This window comes from Lutjanus erythropterus, chromosome 2, assembly GCF_056507025.1.
Source record: "Lutjanus erythropterus isolate fLutEry1 chromosome 2, fLutEry1.hap2, whole genome shotgun sequence".
NCBI lineage: Eukaryota > Metazoa > Chordata > Actinopteri > Lutjaniformes > Lutjanidae > Lutjanus > Lutjanus erythropterus.
This window is the reverse complement of record NC_139318.1, coordinates 31914932-31940366: the sequence shown is the minus strand read 5'-3', so window position 1 is coordinate 31940366 and position 25435 is coordinate 31914932. Positions and strand designations below refer to the sequence as shown.

The 25435-nt window shown below is 39.7% G+C and overlaps 1 protein-coding gene across 1 annotated transcript in view; it reads left to right on the top strand.

The window, feature by feature from the left end:
• Positions 1-1277: 1277 nt before the first annotated feature.
• gli1 (GLI family zinc finger 1) overlaps positions 1278-25435 on the top strand; it is a 65325-nt gene continuing 41167 nt past the window's right edge. Inside the window, exon 1 of the mRNA XM_084737279.1 lies at positions 1278-1610. The gene's annotated coding sequence lies outside the window, so the exon portion shown is untranslated. The remainder of the gene's footprint in view (positions 1611-25435) is intronic.

Sequence of the window (25435 nt, the reverse complement as noted above, 5' to 3'; positions counted from 1 at the left end):
TCAGTTCAGTCACCAGGTTTTCATAAAAATCAGTCCAGCAGTTCTTCCATAATCCTTCTGACAAACAAACAGCACTGAGAACATAACATCCTTAGAGGATGTAATGAATGAATATGTACATATCGTTCTTATAGTTTTTTTTTTTTTCATATGTTATCATCACTTTTCTATTTGCTGGACCTATTTATGCTTCTCGGCTCACAGTACTTGCTTTCATTTTTTAAAAATATTTTCTTATGTTTATTCTTATGTGCCTTACCCATAAACCAAGGCAAATTCCTTGTGTGTGGCGATATAACTTATTCTGATTCTGATTACTATGGCACCACAAATGTGCCATAATTTATTATTAAATAAGATTCAGAAACATTTTATTGATCCCCAAGGGGAAACTGGGTTATGCTACAGTTGCTCCCATTCAGGAATATATAAGTGTAGAGAAATGAAAAAGAAATAGAATGAAGAAGAAAAGACAGAACTTTTTTAATCCCAAACGAAATTCTTGTTTCAGGGGATGATCCAACAGTAGGCTACATAAACAACAATAATGCTGGAAAAATGAGGTCAGTAAACAAGTGTGTTAAAATCCAACAATATAGCATTGGTTGTTTGGATGAAATGTGCACTATGAATAAATAAATAAGTAAATAAATAAATGATGGTCTCTGTATTCCTAGTATGATCATTTTATGCACCTATTTTGTACCTATATTGTATTACTGAATGTTCTGTACACATGTAAACTGTAGCAGACCGGTGTGGCACTGGTGCTCCTGGTCCGCAGCCTGGAGTCCAGTCCAGGTTTTGCGGTGGATTTCAGTGGCGAACTGAGCTCGCAGCAATCTGCAGCATCCCCACACACACGTAGCAGCCACACACGCTGTCCGAGAGGCTGCTATGAAGTTACACCATTAAAGTAAACACAAACATTTATAGATAGATTATCCCAATTACTAGAGAGGAACGCACTTTATATAGACACAGCCATGTCCATACAAGTATTTTATAAACATGTTGTAATGTCTTTATATATAACTTCACTAAATCACTGCAAATGCATTTGTATTTATTTATAAAGAGAAAAGGAGAGAAACGGAGTATATATGCGCTCTGGTGGATAATGTGTGGTGCATGTTAACTTTGAGGGGAAAGCTGAAGCAGCGTGGTCTCTTTTTTAAGAAAAACAAAAAGTGAACTTCCTGTTTCGGGGTGGTCCACAGACTGTGGAGAAAGGGAGGGAGAGGAGGGAGGAAGAGAAGAAGGGGGTGCGCATTCCCACATTGGCTGTGTGTGCAACCAACTAACTCCAGGGCGCTTTGCGGGACTCCGGAGCCGAACATGGGGTTCAGTTCTGTCACCGTTTGCGTAAAATAACTCTGAGGGGAAAGTCCGTGGAAAAAGCGCCTCTGAAACAGGATAAAGTGTCGGGTTGTGCGTAGAATTCAGTCACATCTCCATCCGAGTGCGTCTGCCAGAAAGAACAGAGAAAGAGAAGGGAGGCTTTACTGGAAACCCAGACTTTCACAGTCCTTGGACACTCTGAGCTCTTTCAAGGACTCTGGGAATCAAGTCAGAAAGTTTCATGCTGAATATTCCTGCATTAACCTGAGGTAAGTGGAGCTGGTGATTCATATTCGCTTTGGAAATCACAGGCTAACATTGATAAATGACAAATTACTCGTTTATCCATGCTTGGAAAGTTGTATTTAACTACTTTCTACTTTGTGAGGTGGAAAAAAACTTGAAATTGTGTTCATAGTGATGGTTTAGTTGGTTCTCTTTTGGCTTTATCCCTTCAGGTGACTGTGCGTGACTTTTACGCATTGGAAGCTTTGCCTTAAATTGCGTTAAACTGTCCTGTACTTTCCATGTTTCAGTGATTGAGTTGCATAATGTTTCTACTAACCGACCAAATGTGTACAGCCACTGTGATACGCCGGTAGTATTTGTAAATTCATTCAGCGCAAACGAGCTTTGGTCCCGTCTTTTCTGCCCTTTTGTGGAGATGTGAAGAATATGCAGTTTGCCAAAGTTTAGACCCAAGAAAATGTAAGTTTTCCGTCTGCTTTCTTCCTTCTGATTGAGTAAAAACACAGTCTAAACTCATCTGGCACAGCCAGGGTCGCAGGGCCACCCGAGAACAGCTGTTTCTTGTAACCTGAAATGCTTGAGGTGCCAATATCTTTTCCAAATGTGAGTTTCTTGTCAGGACACCCACAAAACAACATCATCACTGCTGAGCACCGCCTGTGTGGGACTTCAGGAGGCAGAAAGCTCCTGTGAATCCTCCATCAACTCACTGATACTGGTTCACCAAATATTTTCCTTTCCCTTGGACTGAAAAAAAAAAGAACATGCATTGAAGCCTTCCATAATCTATGTCTAATCTGAGATATCTAATCTAATTATGTGTGTAAGAGGTCACTGTAGCTGTTAATGTGGGAAGATTAGGCTTCATGTAGTGGCCCTGCACTGAAGAGCGTCAACACTGGACTCAATAGAAGAGCCAAACACTTATTTATTCTCCAAAGTGACAGTGAGAAGTGCTAAGCACACAAACTCACAACCTCCCTAAACAGTATTTGCTCAGACACACTCACATACACACACATAGAGAGTGTATTAGTAAATCACAAAGGCTCTTTAGTGGACATAAGAGGGAAAGACAATGATTTATTTGGATATTTAAGGGAAATTGTGGATAAAACACTAAATATTTGATATATTATCCATGTTTTAATGTACAACACTTCAGAACAGGCAAAAAAGTGTGATCAGGGGTTCTAATGTGCTGTGAAAACTGCTGAATTTGTGATAACTTGTACATTTAACTAATTTGCGAAAGTTTAATTAAACTTTTTGTGATGAGTGGGCGGGAAAACAAGCTTGTAAGCTCGTCAGACATTTTGTGTGATAGCACTAAAGCATAAAATATAATCACGTAAACATTCCAGTGCAACATGGCTTCGTCAGCTTTTCGAAACACTCGGACCCTTCTCAAGGTTGAGGCGGGTGGGGGGGCGTATCGAGGGGAGGAAAGTGCACTTGTCCTTTGGCCACGTGTGAAAAGCTCTACAGGGGAGCTTCCTTGCCCTCCCTGGTCTTTATCAAGTGTGTTAAGGCCAAAAGGCTCCTTAATGGGACTGCTCTTAAACAAATAGACCATACAGGAAGCAAACTGTCCTCCTATCCAGTCACAGCACAGCACTGATCTGCTTTATCACCACCGTATCAGAGCGGTGATAAGTGTCTATCGGGCTGAATACAATTGAATCCAGTGGAGTGGATTCCTGCTCCAATTAGGCCTGTATAAACAAAGGTAGGTGGAGGATTTTTAAGTGGATTGTGTGTTCTGTCATCTGTATGTACCTGTAAAGAAGAGGCAATTTGAGTGATGACAGTTGTTCCTTATGAGAGGCATGTGAGCAAAATCTTGCGTCTGATTCTGAGTTTTTCCTGGCCACTGTCGCTCTAGTGCCTGCTCATGATGGGAACTGTTCAGTCTGTTAAGGTTTGGCACTAAATAAATAAATTGATTGGATTTGACTTGAATGTAAAATATCTCAACATGAACTCTCTCACATTAATGATGTGGAAAATAGAGCTGCAGCTATAACTCAATTACTTGTCAACAATTAAATCAATCGCTAACTAGTTTGATAATTGATTCATCAGTAACTGTATTTTTTAAAGTAAATATTCTCTGATTTCAGCTCATTAAACGTTAATATTTTCTTTATTGTCTTTACTCCTCTGTGACTCGCACCAACAAAGATTAATTTAATCTAAGATAAGTTCCAATCAGATTTAGAAAAACTAGGTTTAAATGAGTAAATCCATATTTAAAATTCAACAGAGCTCTGTTGACAGTTTTGTAAGTCCAAGTTTATTGATTTAAAGTTCAATTATAGAGTTTAACCAATATCGAGATGCTTGCTTACCCAATTTCTAATATTCATTAAATACATAATAAATAAAAGAAAGGGAACTCTTAATTTTCAGCTGTTCTGCATTCCTTAACAAAACAGTACATTGCTTGCTAGCTAGTTCTTTGCTAGCTAGCTAATAAGTTATCAAAATATTACATTGGTTGCTAATTATTGCCAGCTAACTATTTGCTAGCCAGCTATAACATTACAATGTTACATTGTTTGCTAGCTAAAATGTTATTGTGTTCATTACCTAGCTAAGCAGTCGGTTAGCGTAGTTAACTTACTCATGATCACTCGGCAGAGAAGCTCTAAATTCTCATCCTCTGAGAAATACTTGTTGGCTGAATTAGTGGAGAAATATGGACGAATATTAAAAGTTTAAAATGGACAACAGCGTAGTAAACAATAAAGAAAATGCCTGGCATCAACTGGTAGACTGTTTTAACAAATAAGTTGGAGTGAAAGAAAGAAGAGGCAAATCACAAAACTGAATTAAGTTTGTCCCTTAACTTTTTTTTTTTCGAGAAATGTGATTATTTTGTGTTAAATGTCATTATAAACATTGTTATTAAACTGGATCACAGTTTAAATTGAAGATTTGGTGCAACAGAATTACATTTAGTCTAGGTTTAGGGGGTGAAAGAGAGGCTAAAATGTAATCTTTCTTAATTTTAAACCATAATTTAATCACATTCAAATCCTTGTTGGTGCAGCCCAGCCTGTGGCAGTAAATTGAATGCCAATGGGTTGTGGAAAAAACTAAACATTAGAAGACATCATCTTGTGCTTTGGGAATACGTGACACCATTTTATGGACCAAACAACTAATCGATTAATCAACGATCAAAATAATCATTAGTTGGAGCCCTAGTGGACAACGTGTTTAATTTCTGTTTAGGGTACCCAGAGGCAGGCAGCAACAAGTGGTGTGTTTTTGTCCAGATTCCATTTTGGTCCGCTCAGCAAGAAACATGCGTCACGTGATGCCTTCACCCCCCCTCACCTCTCCACAATCCTCCTCCTCCTCCTCCCCGACACCCTCCTCCCACCTTCCAGTGAGTGAGAGGGAGGTGAGGAGGAGGGGGAGGGAGAGAGGGGTAGAAAGACCACCCTCACTGGGATCACAGCCCCTCAATCAGACCCTTTCACACCCTGTGAACCTGAAACAATCAGGGTTTAATAGCAGCTGTCTGTCTGTGCCGGTCCTGGCTAAAACCATGTAGGCCCACAGTGCAGAGCCGATCGGCTTCGGCCCCGCGCAGAGAACAGAGTAGACAGGCCTGGGGATGCTCCAAAGGACACATAAGCAAAAGACACACACACAAACACTCCTTCTCTGTCTTTACCCCCCCGCTACTCTTTTCTGTCCTCATCTTCTAGTTTTCCTGCCGTACTTCAAGGCTCATGAAGAGACCGTCCGCTCCCTCAGATCACTGGTGTCAGGGTTTGGTATTCGGAGGTTATTTTGGTTCATCGGGCTGAGTTTGTGTTGTTTTCACACTGCTGCGGGGCTTTATTCAGGTTGTGTGTCGTCATTCATGGACATTGAGCCCCGAGTGAATGGATTTTGGTTGTGGTTGTTGTTTTGGTTATCATCATTGAACCATCTGAACATCACAACAACAAGCCATGATTATCTTGTAGGCCAGTAATCTGTATTCACTGAAACTGGCTGCATAACGTCAGATTGCATGAGATAATCCCCCTTCCTAGAAATATAACATTGAACACATCAAATGATGCTGAAATGAGAATGAATGACACCAGAGGGCAAAGGCATTAGACAGTTCAGAAAGCTTGAATTGCATTAACCAAAGGGCACACATAATAGAAAGGGGAAATGTTGCAGTCATGGGAAATATTCTGAAAATCATTGTTCATGGTCTCTTGAAGCTTTCCCACCCATTAGGAGGCATATCTGACAAATTGCAGCAGCAGAGATCAACAGAGACAATCAGTTCAAAGCAACAGAAAAAATGGGAGGTCGACTGTTTTAGATGTAATTATGTCAGCAGATGAATGATTGAACAATGGGCAACAATCAGGACGTCCCATAAAATATCAATATTGCCAGAGAGAACATTGATATTGGATGATTCTGCAGAAATCCTGGACAATGTTCAGTGGCAACTGTTGGTAGGGTTAAGGTTGTGGCTTTGGCAAATAAACTGTGGTTAGTCTGGTTACGGTTAGGCAACTAAAACACTTGGTTATGGTGACAGAAAGATGTTGGCCATGGTTTTGGAAAACAGTGACATGAAGGACGTAACTCCAGTGGGAATCACCCACCACCCCAACCTCAACACCATCTCTTGTAACAGTAACATAATGCCTGGACAGATTATGTTTTATATCAACAAAAATGTCTAAGTTAATGTATCTGGCAAGTCGCAAAATGTAGACACTCAACATATCTGCAAATTTTTCACTGACAATTTCAGTTTTTTTGTATGCAATATACAGTACACTATTGCAATACAATATGCACCCATAATAACTAAAGCATTGCTCAGCTTTGTTATGTTAATGTTTCGGCACTCAGAGCACTTGGAGGGATAGATCATGGTCTCGGTTTAATACAGAAAACCCAAAGCATGAGACACGTCATATTTAACCAAAACCATGGACTTTCCCCAGTGTTAACCAACTAACTTTTGTTGCCTAAACCTAATCACGTGCAGGATTCATACCCCATTCTGTGGTGTTACAGTCCTGCGCTTTGAACACCCACTGATCACGAAAACTACAAATATAGAGCCGAAAAAAATGTAGTGCTTTCTGTTGGACCTGCACGATATGATTTAAATCTGAGACGTGCAATAACATTGTTTAATATTGTGATGACAATATGTCTTCTAATAAACAAATAGATATTCAAGTGTGTATATTAGCTATAGTTCCCGTCTTTCTGACGTTTCAACATTTGTAGTTTCCACAAGTTGCCACAACTGTTCAGCATATTTATGCAGTACCTGTGTTTGTATCACGCTGTCTCCCTTTTCACACCAAGATCTTCGTCAGACATATTTCCCCTGACTCTCCTCTCCTTCCTTACACTCGCGCCATGGCTACGTTGTGGCGCTGCTACTGCAGCCAAATCTTTCTCCATTGAATTTGCAGAGGAGCCATGCAAGGCAAGAGGCTCTGCAATCACATGCATGACTCACGCAGGCAGTGTTGCCTGGGCGTTAGCCATCATGGTAGCTAAAAGCACACCAAATTGAAATAAACTAATTTAAAGGTAGTTGATAGTGAGGTAGCTGGGATTTAATCCTATTGGCCAAATAGTGTGAATTCCATGTATCCAGGACTCCATCTGACAGGTCAAACGTTCGAAGGCTGAGTGAATGCATGGCACGTGTAAATAAAATGTTTTTTTTCCTTATTCACTGCACTGCAGTACATGCATGGACATATTGCAGTGGTGATTAAAATACAATTTATCTCTCAGCATTACTTACCAATGAAAAAGGTGGTCACAGAATATGATCAAAGCAGCAAAATGTGTGTTTTAGAAAATCAACAGTATATGGATGTATTTTGTGGCGACAGGGTTGCTGATTTCCACAGTTACTTTCCTCTTCGTTACATAAAGGGCCCAGTACGTAATTCTTGGGACACTGGGCTGTGCACAATGAACCAGTGGAGGGCCAACCCAACAAGGCCCTGCTCACCCTAAGAAAACTTGGACTGACCAACCAGTGACTGTGTCTTTTAGGGCGGGCCTGGTCCCTGATGTGGGAACGCTCTGGTTCAGCCATCAACTCACTGCTCTAATGCCTTAATACTACACATGAAAGGTCAAGTCACATGTGCAGCAGCAGGCAGCAGTGAGAACGATGTTGGTTGTATCTTAAATCAGATGCAGCGTTTTGTGCGTGAGCCTGTGCCTGAGGGAATATGCGTCTATGTGTGTGATGCAGATTTAAGCATGCTGCTGACAGTAAAAGGCGGAGTCAATCCCTTCCCCATCGTCCCCTCCTCCCTTGAATGAGGGTGGCGGTTTTTGAAACACTTGTGTGTGTGTGTGTGTGTGTGTGTGTGTGTGTGTGTGTGTGTGTGTGTGTGTGTGTGTGTGTGTGTATGTGTGTGTGTGCATGTGTATAAAAGCAGTTAGGCATGCTGACTGCTAACTAGCGTCTCATGTGGTTGATATTAGAAATCAAACTAGCGCTAATAGGATGCAGGTGAGATTGTGAATGGCTTTCATATGCACAAACAACCCACACCAATACTTACTCATTTCCCACTGTTACACTAGCAGGGTTTTGTAACAATGGGGCCTGTGGTTGAGTTTTTCTTTGAGAGATGGTGGTCGGCTGCTGATGACGAAGGTGAAACGTGAGCGGCGTCTGTGAAAGAGTCAGACAAGATGCATCTGGTGACTTTTAAGGATGAGATTCAGTTGTTTGATCAGGTTGATGAAAGTGAATCAATCTACTGCAGGCCTAAAGGGATAGTTCAGATTAGTTAATGTGGGGTGGCATGAGGTATTTATCAATGGTCAGTGTGTTACCTACAGTAGATGGTGGTTGGCACACTCCCAGTTTGGAGAAGCAGCAGCAGCACCAATGTAGGAAACTAAGCAATGCACTGCTGTGGACAGGGTCAGTAGCAGAACATATTTTAGCCATTTAAAAAAGGACCACATCCCAAAAAGTGTGTGTGCTCTATTTAGAATTTTCACCACTTTACTTGGCCATAAGGTGACGCTTGGATTTTATGTAGAAATGTTTAGAATATTTCAGCTTTGTCAAATCATTAATTAATTGGATAAAAGTTATGTGTAATAACATAAAGTGTAAAACAACAAATAATGACTTTTCTTTCTGAAACAATCTTACAGTATAGAGGTTTAAAACAGGGATGTCCTCTTTCTGCATAGCTAGTTATTATAGCAATAGAATTATTTGCTAAAAAAATAGCATTAAATAATAAAATGGAAAGCTTGAAATTACATTGTTTAAACTCAGAACTTTAAATGTATGCAGATGATATAATTTTTTTTATTATTTCCGGACTTAAACCTGATTATGATTCATGCACTGTGTTGCAAATTGGATTTGAAGGACACAAACTTGGAGCATTATGTTTCCATCAGACAGTCTTTTCCAAACCATCCAAACTCCAGTGGCCAAATCAGTCATTTTTAAGTCACAGAACACAGGAGTTGTTCGACTACCACTGCTTCAAGCTGATAGTTTGTTTATGTTATTGAGGGACTTTGGTGAATCCGAACTATCCTTTTTAAACACAGAAGTCTCAGAATAACAAAAGCAAACTCAGACATTAAAGCAGCAGTAGACCGGAGTTCTGTGAGGTAAAATTCCTGATTTCACCTATGGAGTTTTTTTTTTTTTTAAGGAGCAATATTTGGCTTAATTGATGGTGGTTTCTTATCAGAAAAGGCTGTCTGACAGGAAGGTAAAGTGGTGAAAACATTCTAAATATAGCAGACACTTAAAGTGGCAGTGATATTTTAGGTGGGCCTTTTTTGTTGACTAAAATATCTTTTGTTGCTGACTCTGTCCACTGCTATTTATTGTATAGCAAACGTGCTGGTGCCTTTACACTTGCTGTGACTGACAATGGATGATTTTCTTGTGTACAGGTGTGTGTGCACGCGGCATTCACGTTCTCGCAGGATTTTGTACCTGTATGTGTGTATCTTTTGCCATGTGTGTGTTTCAATGTGTGTGTTCTCAGCCGCTGATGACTCACGGCGCGCTGTCCTGTCGGCAGGCAGAAAGTGAGGAGGAGGCGGTGTTTGTTATTTCACCAGGTTGCCATAGTCACGGTGCATTCGGGTGCTGCCATCATCAGTGTAATTACAACAGAGCGTGTCTGACAGTCACCCTCCTCACTGCCTGCGTCTCTCTGACGTCCACCAATAGAGAAACAGTGTCAGACCTGCAGTGTTTCCCTCATGCTGTCAGATAGCCGGCTGGGAGGGTCATCCTGATAGTTTTGTTGTGATATGAAGTTTTTAAAGCCTTTTTGAGTTAAACAACACAACAGAACACAAAACATCTGGGTGAAACACAGATAAAAAATGCCTTCCTTTTCTTTCTTCCCTCTCCAGCAAAACTGCAATCTCTCATTTTAACTTTAAGTAGAGAGGTTAGATTACTCGTCCTTAACAGTTTGCATGTAAGTCACTAAATTTCCAGCGCTGTTTTATGTGATAGGCTATTACTTTTTACTGTTGGAATAATTATTTCGAACTTCCGCGAAGCAAGAAAGAGAGAGACGTGTGAAAAACTCTGAGTTGAGAAAGAGTGCAGAGGCATATCCATGTTGCGTGTGTTGATGATGAGGCTTCTGGACAACAACTCCTTTATCTGAGATGAGATAACATCCCAAGATCCTTGGCTTGGCAGATGTTCTTGGGCAACTCACAGCTCCACATTCCACAATCTCCTTAATGTATACAGACCATAATGAGATATTAATCTATAAAGGAACATTTATAATTACTCACACAGTGGTATCCAGCAAGTTTCATCTTTAGATGTTAAATATGTACAAATATTGTATAAGATGCAGCTGCACATGAGAGCTGGTAGCTATTTGATATGTTGTTATGTACATCATCATTTGATGCAGCACCAGTAAGTGCTGTTTAGAGCTGGGTAGCATTTGTAATAAGGCTGGGCAATATGTTAAAATTTTCCAACTGGCCATCATCAGCCCATCCATCGGCGAATAGTGACATAATCCTCCCCACTCCTACCACCTCCTGTACTCTTAGCTGTGAGATGTGTGCCAGCGGCAGTGTTGCAAATGTTGTGTACGTTCACTGTGTCCAATAAACGAAATTAAATATTCTCACACCTGTTTTCCTTTTAAAACAGAGAAATTCAACTGTACTTCTTCTGAATTCAAGTTTCTCTGTTTTACCGAACTCCTCAAAAAACACATTTCATTCAAACTCAACCAAAAAAGATTTAAAACTCACCCAAACCAACTCTGGTTTGGTCGAATTAAATCCTTAATTCACCACATGAAAACAGTGCAAAGAGTCAGGCTCTGCAGGCTCCTAATTTGCAACCCTAATTTGTAATGTTTTGATATTTGTGTCAGTATGACACCTGAGTTGTGGTAGTGAAACAACCAGTGTTTCAGTCAGAACTACCCAAACCAAGTCATGATCAAGACCAGAGTGTATCGAGATGTTGATTAGACCAAGACTTTGAGGGGTTGAGACCAAATCAAGATCAAGGCAGAGTGAGACTGAGTCAAGATCAAGTGCTCTATCATGCTCACTCGATGAGGGAACTGCGGCGTGTAGCGTTTATGTTGGAGCTGACATTAGCTAACGTTGATGTAACATAACTACATACAGTACATTAGCTTTATGTATCCTGTTTCATCATGTTTTATCACAAGAAAAAACATAACTTCTCCATGCTTCCTCTCGAAGAGCTGATGAAAGTTTGACATGGTCCCAGCCGTCTTACTTACCATTGCATTGCAGAATTTGCATACTGCTGTGTTGTCTTTTGGACATTGTTTGGCACATGAACTCTTTGTGTTTTGGGTATCTAAATTTTATTACACACGATTTGGCTGACACCTCCTCCCAGACAGCCACAGCTTTTTTGTCTGTCTCCAGCCTTCAGAGCGTGTGAAATGAGTCAAGCGACTGCTTTCATTTGAAGCAGGAAGTTTTAGATTTAATCACGGTGATGAGCTTATCAAATAAATCAGACAATGCAGGCAATTTGGTGATATCACTGCAGTTTTTATCTTGACTGGTCTTGAAATAAAATCCTTTATCTCAGACCAAGACAAGACAAGGGTAAAAATATTGAGACAAGACGAAGACCTCCAAAAAGTGGTCTTGAGACCATGATCTATCTCGAGTACAATGCTAGAAAGAACAAAATAACAAAATAATAACTAAAATAATTCTGTCTTATCAAAATATAGTTTGATTTAGTTCTTTCAGATCAGGATATATCTGGTCAATGAAAAAGTAAACACACAAATACCCAATCTTACGGTGGAGAAAGATTTATGTGTTTTAACTTTCACCTGGCTTGACTAGGTGTTGACACGGTGTTGACTTAATGGCTGCTCAGTGATCATGACAATAGTTTGGGAAGGATAAATTGAGAAATTAACAAATTTACAACATAAAAAGTGTGCGAGTGTGATTTTTTTTACACACAAGTATGTGTAAAAAGTGATTCTAAGATTTTGAAAAGTGAGTAAGTGGTGTTTAAGTACAGTTAACCAAAGCAGGGTTGTAACGGTATGAAATTTTCGGTATGATAACCACCACAGTACTACAGTATATGGTATTACACTATTATTATTATCAGTCATAATGACTCCTAGAGAAATGACAACAGAAAGGTAACATGTCCTGATATGCATGAAACGTTATCGAAACTTTTTTTTTCTTTTTATTCAGATTAATAGGGTAGGAATCAATCAGTAAATGTACATGGTGTGATTTTTATGTGCCCGTATAGCGTGATACTGGTACACTGCTGCAACCTTGACCCCAAATGACTCCTACTTTTATATTTTTTCTAAGGAAAATTAAGAACATCTCCATGTGTTCCAGGTTTATAGAGTTACAAAAACTAAATTTTAAACAATGGATGACCCAAACCACACTGGCATTGTTTCTTCGTACGCGTGTTTATAAGAAAGAAATAGTGTGGTCACTCTTCCAAAACCACGGAAAAAAGATGAAGATTCTTTCTCTTTGTATGTTTTCTTCTTTTCTCTTCCAAACGTTTCCAGCTCTGTGTAAACCTCCCTCCTCTGCCTCGTCTTCTTTAACATTCCCATTCTTTCTCCTCTTCCTCGGCTGCTCAGCCTCTTGCGTCTTTTTCTATTCCTGTTTCGCTGCTCTGTAACTAAGTGACAGTTGTGAGAATCTACAGCGGCTTGCTGATGCCACGTTAACCAGATCAGATGCCATAACAGGAAGTCGGTCCGCATGCGGGGACGTAGCACAGTGACACACGCACATGACTTACAACCGCTGCAAGCCAAATGCAGGCCGCGCCGTCACCGATACACTGACATGAATCTGCTGTGGGTCAAAGGTAACGGCACCCTCCATCAAACAGCCTCATATTTACTACAACAGATCTGACGTGACATTCAGTCTGCTGAGCGCTTTGATGGAACAGAAACTCCCAGACTCTCACTGGTGATTCAGAGAAATCTCTGCACCTTCGCTTTAATTTATGGGTAACATCTGTTGATTGTTTTTGCAACAGAAATTATGATAAAGAGAAGCATCTGCAACCAAACCCAGCTCATTTAGACTGAAGAGCTCATGATTAACAAAAGTGATGTGGTGTGCTTGTTTTGTTGGTTTTGTTGAAGCCTAAACTGAAGTGAACTGACTGGATGTTTTCTTCCGTAGCATCAAATTTTGTTTACAGTCGTGTCCCCTGTGGGTCGGTGCCGTAAAGCGTAAATGGAAACTAGCAGTGACGCTCTTATTGAGAAAATAATTCCCTTCAGGAAGCAACAAACTATTGAAAGGTTGTGTGTTTTCTGAGATGTAATTAACTTTGTTTCAACAAAGCTCCACCGTTGTCTCCCTTACAGTAGAGAAGACAGAAAAATACAGTTCCTCCTGTGCATTTACTGCATATTTGCAAACTTAATTAAGCCTTTAGAAAAATAATTTTATTGGCACAAGCTGAGAAAGAGCTTTCCATTTTCATTAACAGTGGAATTTGTTGGAAAGGAAAGAAGGGCAGAAGAGAGTAAAGGGTGAACATTTCATAGTGAGTGTGGAGGAGTGAGAGAGAGAGAGAGAGAGAGAGAGAGAGAGAGAGAGAGAGAGATGCAGATTGTTTTAAATCCGCAGCGAGTCAGCCTCTCAAATTTATGCCCATGGGCTGCTTCTTGGGTGGGCTGCAGGGAGGGCGGTGCGCTAGCTGGAGCAGGGGAAAGTTGCCGACTCCAGACTGCTCGCCTCGCTCTGAAGCTTGGCTTTTCCTGCTGGAACACATTTACAACTCAACCGTCCTGACTGGCTGACTGACTGCCTGGCCCTGCCCTGCCTGACTCAAAACTACACCGACCGACTTCTCTTGTTGAGCAACCACAGTTTGCAGTGTTTTAGATGGTATATCTCGTTTTAATGACGCCTTTCTTGTTTTTTGTCTGGAATGTTGCTGGAAGCTAAAACATAACTGTTGTGAGCGTGCAGAAGTTTTTTTTAAAAGTGTTTCAGTTTCAAGTTTTACTTTTTTAAAAATTGTTTTTTGAAAGTAGGTTTACATAAAAAAAGTTGCTAGAAAATAACTTTGTATACACCAGAGCTGCAACAATTAATCAATAATTTGTTAACTATTAAATTAATCACTGTTTTGATAATTGATTGATCCATTTGAGTTTTTTGGGGGTGTTTTTTCAGAAAAAATGCCCAAATTCTCTTATTTCAGCATCAAATGTGAATATTTCCTGGTTGTAGGTGTTTTAGGTAATGAAAATTCATAGTAAGAAGGGCATATACATCTAACTGGTGATGATTCTTACATCTATATCTGCAATCACTTGTCAATTTATTTATTAGTAAGCTGCAAAGTACATTTTTTTTGCAAACTATCTTCATAATCGATTAATTAATTTGAGTCATTTTTCAAGCAAAAATACAGAAAAAACATTTATTGATTGCAGCTTCTTAAATGTGAAGATTTGCTGCGGTTCTGTCATTATTGATTGCAAATGATGAGTCTTTGGGCAAAAGAAGCTATTTAAAGGCGTCACTTTAGGCTCTAGGCAGTTGGCCATTTTATAGACTAAACGATTGACTAATCCTGAAGATTGTGAAAGGTTTAGACGGTATAAGGAGCACTGGACAGCTCAGTGTTATGAGAAATTAAAATTTTTGCAGTTTCTGTTGTTTGTCAAAAAATGACACTTTTATATCAAGTTTAAAGGAACTGTGGGCCTTGAACTGATTTCCTCCGAGCAGCAGTTTGTGCTTGAGAAACAACAGAGACGATTCACGTCTCTACCCAAAAACTTGGATCAGATAAGGAATAATTCTGGCTCCTCTGTATTTCTTGCCAGCAATGACTGTTTGTTTTGCTCAGCATGAGAAAGATCCGGGCCCACATCTAGCCTTTGAATAGATTCCCTGATGTTTAGGATGAAGCTCTCTCAACAACCAGCTATCAGACCGGGCTTTTTCACAGCGAAGATTCAGCGCTGGATATAAATAAGCTGCTCATAGTGGTATCAGCGTAACATTACATATAACAAAAAGACTAATGTAGAAAGAATTATTTGGTAATATATATATATATTTCTAACTAAACAGATTATCAATTTTATGAACTGCACGTCTGTTTATTTCCTGTCAGCACTATAACTTTACCATCATCTACAAATACACTAATCTTTCATCCTTAAATTAGTAGCGATTTGACCCTTCTTAAGTCCTGCCCCTTTTTGCTTTGTGCTCCAATAACATTTGAGCAAACTTGATACCTCAGCCAGCTTTCTCCTTTTCCTGTAAAAATAAGAGTCACATTTAAAGTTAGCTAATGTTAGCAAATCACAGCTAACTAGCTAGCTAATGTTATCAAATTGCTAGCTAACGAGTGAACTAATGACTGGTGTAGATTAAGTAGCTAGTTAGCTAGCATTTTGCTAACATCAGCAAATTAAAGATGTGAACATACGCGTCTTTTACTAGGCCTCCAGCAATATCTTTTAACCATCTTTAAAGTTTTCTTTTCAACACACACAAGTTTAGCACATTGCACATTTACAAACAAAAAACAGGAAAGGGAGAAAGTTGCTCAAACTTGCTGAACTGTCATTGGAGCACAGAGCGAAAATGGGCGGGACTTAAGGAGGATCAATTACCTCAAACAATATGCTGCAGTTTGACTTCTTCCTCACGTTGTGATGTATTTAAACACTGAAAGGCCTGTTCAGTGCTCAGTCAGAGTCTCTCTAACTTTTGAGAACAGGGAGTTTTTCTCTGCCTCAGTAACAGGACTGAATACACAGCGAGGGGATGACATCAGCAGCATGTAAATCAGCTCACTGCTGTGGAGCAATAATCTAAACGTCAAATTTAGAGGCTGGTCGCTCGGTTCACCACGATAATGTGCTGACACACACAGACACACACATGTCCATGCATGCATACACACTACAACAATAAGAGGCCAGAAGGAAGTAAACAAGTGGTTGCTTTAGTATGAGCAGAGCTCGTTTGCCTTAAGATTTAAATTTTTATCGAGGCTTTAATCATAAAAATTGTCTCTCTTTTAAAAAGACAAAGTAAAACACACATTATCCTTCAAGTTAAAACTCTGATTTTGAAGAGAACAGAAATGCATGTGGGTATATTTCTTCCTCCCAGCAGTCTCGGCTCATTCCAGCCTGTGTGTCTGCCTGCTTTGTGAGCTAATTCGCTCTGAAGGTATTACGGTTATTGGAAGGCTTGTAAACCATTAAGTCTTTATTTACAAGAGAAAGAAAAGAGGGGTCTGGGTAACTGCGTGGGGGCGAGCTAGGTCTTGGTACGGGCGCTGACCCCACTGTAAGTGATCAGAACGACTGAATTTCTCATCTGGGACATCTGGTCCTATTTGCAGCCGACTGCAGACCACTCCTCAATTACATAATTGTGCCCATTAATTACATGAGGAGGGCCGTCATTTCCTGGTAGCCAATAACTCACAGAAAGAGAGCCAGTAAAAAAGGACTCTGAGACACACATGATTATAGTGTGTTTGGTGAAACATGAAACATGGCCTCATGTTTAAGAGCAACCCAAGGTTAAAAAGCCACATAGTATATTGTATTTCCAGCGTTATGCAGAGAAGAGCTTATGTAAATCTTCCTTTTACACGTTAGAGTCGGGTTTCAGGAGTGAAGTGACGTGGCAACACAGCTGTGAGTTAAACACCGAGCTTGATGTTAAAATCTTGAGACAGTTTGTTGTTTCTGCAGCATCAGTAGCCGATGTTTTTGGCCACACACAAAGCAGCTCCCTGCAGGTCATTTCTCCCGCTGGAGAAACGGCTCACCTACGTGTTGTGACTGGATGGATGCAGGTGTGATGGCTGTGGTGGGTTTCACACCGTGACAGTGCTGCTGAGGAGAGCCTCAGTTTGACTGGAATGTAAGTTTTTACCTCAGAAGTTTCAGCATGATTGGAGAGGATGTAAAGACTGATTTTAAAATTATACATGAGGCTGTAATATACTGGGTAGTGTCCTTGTTGGTTTTACAAATGCCCAGATTTCAGTTTTTAATTTTGCAGAATTCGGTTAGGGTCAAATTTTTTAAGTCTGTCTTAAAATAATATGCGGAGATCCTTTCCTAAAGCTCTTCTTCTTTTTTCGGCTGCCCTCCAATTGGGGTGGCCGCAGCAGAACATCTGTGTCTCGCTGGCAAACCGGGCCTCGCCCAACCAGGCATGGGAATCTGATTGTTATAATGTGCATATTTGATTTGATGTAGACTTTTTACGCAGGATGCTCTTCCTGACGCAAACATCCCCATTTATCTGGGCTTGGAACCAGTAATTTTGAATGCACTGGCCTGCATTGCAAGCTGCAGTTTGTTCAAAGGAAAAATGTATGACAAAACAGCATTATACTGAAGTACTGTGCTTACAAATCATGCGTTGTGTGGAAATTTGAAGACTCTAGTGTACATAGTGTACATTCACTGGAAACTATAGGAAACACCTGTTTACCAGCAGTTCAACTTGCATTTGTAGATTATGGATAGATTTTAATCAATGTTTTTTGTGAAAAGAATATGTCAGATACAAACTTTTATTCAAAGTAGAACAATTTGTATACATGCTAAAACAACCCATTAAAAAAATTTTAAATGTCAGGAGGGGATCTTTAAAAATGACTAAAACTATTATTTGATTATCAAAGTAGTTGCTGATTAATTTCTGATCAACCTATCGTGGCAGCTGCAGACAATATTTAACTTGTCCTTTGAAATGGGGATGCAAAATGACGCGAGTGAGGATGCAAAGCGGCGTTAGTTCTTTGGTTCCCATGCCGTGAACTGACCTGCTGCTGCACTCAGCATGAAACAAATGTTGGAATGACAATGCGGCTGTCGCAGCTGTTGTTTTTTCAGGTCCAGAGCCGTTGTCCTCCTCCTCCTCCTGCTCCTCCTCCTCCTCCTGTACTCCTTTCTCCTGATGCTCCTCTTGTCGTCATCACTGTCTTTATGCCAGCGGGTGCAGAGCGGGATCAGCCTACAGGACAGACAGGAGCTGTCTCAGAAATGCACCTGCTAGCAGGAGTCTGAGGAGAGCGCGGGACAACGGAAGAGTGACTGGTGGGGGAGAGACACTGTCTTTCAGGCTGAGGGCAGGACACAGTGAAAGGACGAGGCTGTGAGAGTGAGTTTCTTGGTCTTTGGACCGCGGGGAGGATCGAGGTACCACGCTGGGCATTTATGCCGAGGCTTATGGGACCAGACTCAGCTGAATACACAGAGGGTCAACAGGGATCCACGCTCAATTTTCTTTTCACACAGAGTACAGCGCTGTGTGTTCGTACTGTGATAGACTGGCGACCTGTGCAGGGTGGATCCCTGCCTTTCGCCCAGTGCATGCTGGGAAATGCTCCAGCCCTGGGAAAGGCTCCAGACCCTGAAACACAGTAGAGAATGTATGAATGGATGAAAAACACTGCCAAATGGTTATATCACATCCTCTATACGTCACACGACATGTGACATTATACATTTATATTGTCAGAAAAGTTTCTTAAGTTGTCAAATAAAAATAGTTGCTATGAATTACTTTAGAGGAGCGGTTCTCAACCTATAAGTGGAAGCTGATCAATGAAGTTAATGGAGTTTTATTTATTTTTGGACTTTTCACTGATCTTTAGTGAAATACTGAATAATTTCACAGCTTTTTTGTAAGGAGTTGAAACAGAAAGGTTGGAAATTATTATGCAGTGCACACATACAGTTGAGTGTGTTATCAGTCCTCTGTAAACAATCTGATGACAGTTTTATGGTGATGTTAGTTTTGAAATAAAGAAACTAATAAAATACTGAATGTAGAGTACACAGTTACACACCTTAATAGAGACAAACCAGGACATTCAAGTAGGGCTGAACAATACACACACAAAAAAAAACATATTATATGTTTTTTTTTGTTTTTGTTTTTTTGATGAATTGATTCTGCTGCAATTTGGTAGGAATCATTTTCGCTGAAAAAGTATACAAATAATGGGATATTTGCTGGAGTTTGATATCGCATTTGGCCATGTGATTTTGACAGTATTTTGAAGGTTTCAAAACTTGTGACATTGTTTTTCTGAACAGCAAACATCATATTAAGTTTTTCTGGCACATGCAGTATTAGCATATTTTAGTTCAGTTTTTGACCAACTGACCGAGCTGCTGCCTTTGTTGAGTGAGAACGTGTTGAGTTCAAGATAACGTCAGGGTTTTGGATGTCGTTAAGGTTTTGTGTACGTGTGTTTCTCGTGTTTGAATTTAATTTAATCTCAAAATAATCTTTGCTTGACTCACAGTTACTGTGCCACGGACCATTATCCGTTTGTAATATAACATTTCTAGTATACTGTGCAGTTACGAAGGAGTCTAAAAGCTCACAGTCAATGTGATGACTCTGCAGCAGGTTGTGACTTTGTTGGATTTTCCCGACTGCTGATTATTTCCCCAGCAGTTAAACCCCCGTGTCCATCACTCTGTTCCCGTTACTTCTATTGAGGACGGGACAGGCAGTTGTTCTGCTGCGGCACATTTATTGGCCCTTATTAGCTCGCACCTGTAGTCCATTAAAGGCCCTGGTTTGCTGAGCGACTGTCAGATACAGTCTTTGAGGTCTCAGTGTGGTGAGAGGAACACTTCATTTGGGATATGAGCTGAAATGTGTTTTGCTGCTGAGAACAATCGCTGGATGTTCAAAGTTTCAAACACTGAAACCCACAGGATCCGATTCAAAGGAGTTATTTATCGACTCTTGTCTTCTGGTGCAGCTGTGAAGCAGAAATGTGGTGAGCACTTGTGCGTGTCAATGTGTCTGTGTGAATGTTAAGTGTCGTGTGCATGTGCCTGGGCGTACAGTGGGCCAAAGGGCCCAGATGTGGATGTTGTTCGAGAAAGCAAGTTGATTAGCTGAACTCTTTGTGTACAAGATTGCGTAATTTGATTGGTACAGATGTTGAAAAACTAAATTGAAGGCCACTGTGGCAAAAAGTGGCAATTCGGCATACGATGGTAAATTCAGAAAATGTAGTTTATTAGAAGTGCAAGTAGATAAGAGTCAGTGAAGTGACTCAGAAAGGTCAGTTACAAAGAAAATTGGACAAAGCTGTGATTTATTGCTCATGAATTAGTCTTTTCATTTTTTAAGAACAAGAAGTTTCAGTTCAAAAGTTACATTTTCATGCTTGTAGTGACTCGTGTTAAAATCGCTTCTCAATTAAACACTATGGAATATCAGCATCATCAGGTCATTTGCACGGCTAATTCCTCTAGAAATCTGTCAGAAATATCCAGTAGGGAGGTAATACTATGACAGAGCATGACACAATTACTGCTTTGTTATTTGCTGTTTTGTGCGTAGCTCTTGCTTGTGGTTTTTCATGATGAAGCGGTTCAAACAGTCATTAGAAGGGAGTAAAGGAAACACCCAAGCACAAGTACAGCCTTTGTCAACACCTGGATATATTACGCTAATTTGACGCTAATTTTATGCTAATTTGATACCCAAAAGTAGTGTAACAGGGACATGTCAAATGCAATTTTTTGTTCTTCATATTTGTAAAATGAATTAGTTTTGTTCTGGACCATTTCTTGGCTGGGAGGGCAACTGGACGTTATCACCATAGCGTGGCACATTCTCAAGTCAAATTTTGTTTAGACTACAACTAAAGATTATTTTCATCATTATTATTTCATCAGTTTATTATTATTTTGGCCATTTTCTTGATTAATTAATTAGCTGTTGGAGCCATAAAATGTCAGATAAATGTTAAAAATTGGTCAATCAGTGTTTGAAGATGATATCCTCAAATACCTTTTGTCCCTAACATAAAGATATTTATTGTACTGTCATAAAAGAGTCAAGAAACCTGAAAATATTCTCATTTAAGAAGCTGAATTTTTTCTTTAATATTTACTCAAACTGCTTAATCAATTATCAGAATATTTGATGATTAATTTAATAAATGGTTCATAATCAATTCATCATTGCAACCCTATTTTTATTTGTACGACATAATCACATCACAAAATACAATTTTCCTCAGGGTGTTTTAATCTCCTGTTCATGTCATGGAGACGGAGGAAGCAGCCAAAAGGTCAAAGGTGACAAAGAGGCATGACAGTGTGCCTGCTTGCAGGATGACGTATGACTTCATGCTTCTACTGTAATCATATGTCATAGTTCCATTTTAGACATGGCTGAAACTTCTTAAACTTTTAACATTGAGCAGAAAGTTAAGTTAAAAATATTTGATGAATAGTGTTTTATCATTAAATTGTCAAGAAATGATTCTGTCTGTAAAAATCTATGAAATATCATAAAAATGCCAAAATATACTGAAGTGAGGCTGATTCGAGGTGATGGCAGGTGGATTTTGTTACTGGTTAGAGGAAGGCTAGCTTTTCCTCCTTGTTTCCAGTCTTTGTGCTAAGCTCAGTTAGCTGACTGGTGGTGGTAGCTTCATATTTTCATTACAGATGTGAGTTTGGCATCAACCTTCTCTTCTAACTCTCTGCACAAAAGCAAATGTGTGCAAAAGTGGATTTTCCAAAATGCCAAACTTTCCCTTTAAGACTCACTACAGCATCGTTTGGCATCAACAGTGAGTCTTCAAGTCCAAAGCTTCATTGCATTCCATTATCTTAAAGTAATCCAGTGTCTTTTACAGGACACACTGATGTTTTTTGTGCATCTTTTTCTTGCAATCATCATTTAAGTAACTCGAGTAGAACTAACAAATCAGTGAGTAATTACAAAGTGATCAGAAAGTGATCGAGTCCCCTCGCATGTAGCTCCAGTTGGTGGTGAGTTGAGTCCCTGTGGCTGCCCCCCTCCTCCGCCTCGTCTTGTGTGTCCCAGCTCACACTCCAGCTTCCTGTGGGATCGAGCCGAGCCTCAGGGCAGGGGGATGTCTGTTTCCAGCCAGCGAGCTCCGTCACACATGCTCCAGCTTGTCAGACTGAGTTTGTGTGAGGGTGATTGGGTGTCAGAGTCAGTGTATGCATGTAAGTGCCTATACAGTATGTCTCTCTGTGTGTATCTGTGTGTGTGTGTGTTTAGATGTGCAGAGATACGGGTGTTTTCTCTCTGTGGGTGGAGGTGACTGTCTAGGACATGATGAAAAATTCAATTAGTAGGAGTTCACTGCGGTCCAGGTTCATCTCAGGTTGCCTAAACACAAAAAAAAAAAAACATTTATTGTGTCTTGTTGCAATGGGAAATAAGTAGTATGTATGTATACGTGATACTTGCACACAATTACCAGTGCAGTTCATTGCTGCACAACTGTTAATTCACCTGAAATAAGCACAGTAAAAGTTTGTGTGCATTCACAAAGTCTGCTCCTTCATGATAACAACTTCATGATTTATTACATACATCGACACTGTACTTTTTAATTGCAGTCAATGTGATTACTGTGATAACTTAATTTTATATGACAAGAGAGCCTTTGAAAATGGAGACTTCATCTGTTTTTTATATTGAGGTGATATTTAATAGGGCTTCAACTAGGGCTGTGCAATATATACTGTATATACTGTATGTCACCTAATAATAGAAAAGCGTCAGTTGTTCCATATTCTTTCTTTATGGCAATATTTTTTGGTATTTGGACAAATGTTTTGCATTCTTCTGCACAGTGCAGAGTGTGCACTGGATGAAGGCATAAGGCATAAAAGGCATAAAATTTGCACAAAGGCAACACAAACAAACATGGAGGAGGGTGAACGTGACACAAAATGGGGTATTAAATTCCTTTTATTTGTCAAATATATAATTCAAATGAAAATAGGCCTCATATTGAGACTATTTATTCATTGAATTGACAGAAATGTTATGGAACGTGCTATATATTATATTGCATTACCAATTAATCTGACAGTTGTTTTCTCAGGCAGATGATAAATAATTTGGCCATAAAATGTCAGGAAAAAAGTAGAAAAAAATGTCTGTTATAATTTCCTACAACGCAATTTGACATCTTCAAATAGCTTATGTTTTTACATTTAATACTCCAAAACAAACAGTCAAAAAGTCACACAATTTAGATGCTAAACCCAATCCATTACCAGTGCCTTAGAAAATATATATCTTATTATTTTTTAACATCTGCTTACTACTAACCTTGCATGGTTGTGATATAATTCCTAGTATTGTTGTAGGGCCTGGCTCAAGTGAAAAAAAAAGATGCACAGGATGTAGCAGGGTCCCAATTTAGTGCCAGTGGACGCAATATCAGATTAGTGCATAGAATCATATGCAAAAACCTGATCATATTTCTGTCTTTGTTTTTCATAAAGTGTAGAGCGAACCTGTAGTGATAAACACGTTAACATGGTGTTCTCCTCAAAAACAAGTTGTCACATTAACAAATGTCCTCAATCATATTTTATGCGCTCTGTTTTTTAAACTCAGGAAACTAATTCTGTGGTTTCTTCTGGAGACCGAACTGTTCAGTACTATAATTTCACTCAGTCAGGGTTTTGGCATGTTTATGTGGTTCCACATGATGCCTGATCTCTCGCAGGCAGTATGTTAGGAGACAGTCTGCGGTGTACAAACATCAACGGGATCTGTGTGTATTTCTGTGTAAGCAAAGCTGTGTGTCTTTAAGTTGAACCTTTACACACGAATACACACACTCACACTCGGTGGCTTTCTCTACCTCAGTATTTCTTCCCCTGCTGGTTGGCCATCAGAGCAGTCTGGTGGTGTGTCTGAGGTGTGTGGCTTACCACCATGTCATTGCCTGGAGGGCTCTTTGCTGTCTGTTGTCACCTTTGCACACAGACACACACACACACACAGATGTTGTGTTTCTCTTCTCTGATCGATCCAGAATTGAGGAAACCCGACTACCATCAACCTGAACACACATAAATATAAATACAGGTGCATAATTTCTTAAACACAAACTTGTAAGAGCTTCATACTGATTCGTACAAAATCAGATGTCACTTTCTGCGTCAGATATTGGAGTTATGTGCAAAATGTCGACTGTGAGAAGTGAACCAGAGCAGCTTTCTGTATTCAAATAAGAGAAACCAAAACATTAACAAGCTGAAACTGGAGTCCTTTTAAAAGAGTGAATATGTAGCATCAATGGATTCATCTGTCTGTCAGCATTTTAACATTTTATTGGCAGTTTGAAGTAACAAACATTACAAGCATAAATGTGACAAATATGATAACTACCAGTATCAATGTCAGAGCTTGTACATGGAAAGTATAAAAACTGACAGAGTGCTTGGAGCAGACCAAGCAATAAAGAAAACAAAAACAAATAAGCAAATTATACAAAATTATTTATTTAATTAGTTAGGGATGGTGCACATTAATCAAAATTGCAGTTTAGACTTAAATGTAAATGTATTGGTGTTAGCTAAGAAGCTATTTTCATCCACAAATCACACAAATAAATGAAATACAGGACAATACAACACGATAGCTGTACAGTGATGTCAACAGAGGAATACAGAATCCATGGTTGATTCTCTCTCTATATGTAAAGCATTTTAAGATATTCACAATTTCAGCCATGTAGTTGTCATGAAAGACAGTCAAAAGTATAGCAAGGGAGTCCAATTCTGGTTATGGGGTTGTAAGATTTTTTAAAATTCAGTTTTTATGTTTTTGCTTCTGTTGTTTGTTTGTAGGTGGAAAAATAAAGACAGAATATAGAATCAACAACTCAATTACTTAAAATTTTATCATTTTCTGTGTTTTGGGGTTTATTAGAGAATGTACACTTGTTTGCATGTACATTCATCTCTCTAATACAACCACAGGTCAACAAGGGAGTTGTTTTAACCTCAACCAAGTGGGGAAGATAATTTACTGATCGTCTCCTCTCCTCTCCTCTCCTCTCCTCTCCTCTCCTCTCCTCTCCTCTCCTCTCCTCTCAGTAAACACGTTGAAGAGCAAACGTTTTTAACTTGGAGTGTTAGCGCCAGAGCTCTTCTGCTAACTGACCCGGGGCTCTGAAGAGCTGCACATAACAGGCGCCCACATTGGCTTTTGTGTGCAGGAGGGTCTTTACATAACCCACGTAACCAAGCACATTGTCTAGCAACCGGCCGGCCACTGAAGGGCCTTGTAAATGGAGGAGGGGGTCTGCTTGAGTGGAGGCCAGTAGCCGGGTTGAGAGGCTAGGGGAGCTAAGCTACGCCATGACTAAAGGCTAGTTTGTTAGCCTGATAATGCCCTGAGGGGACTGATGCAATGAGCTCACTTTGCAGCAAAGAAATCTTGTGTAGTTTTAGTAAAAATGTGA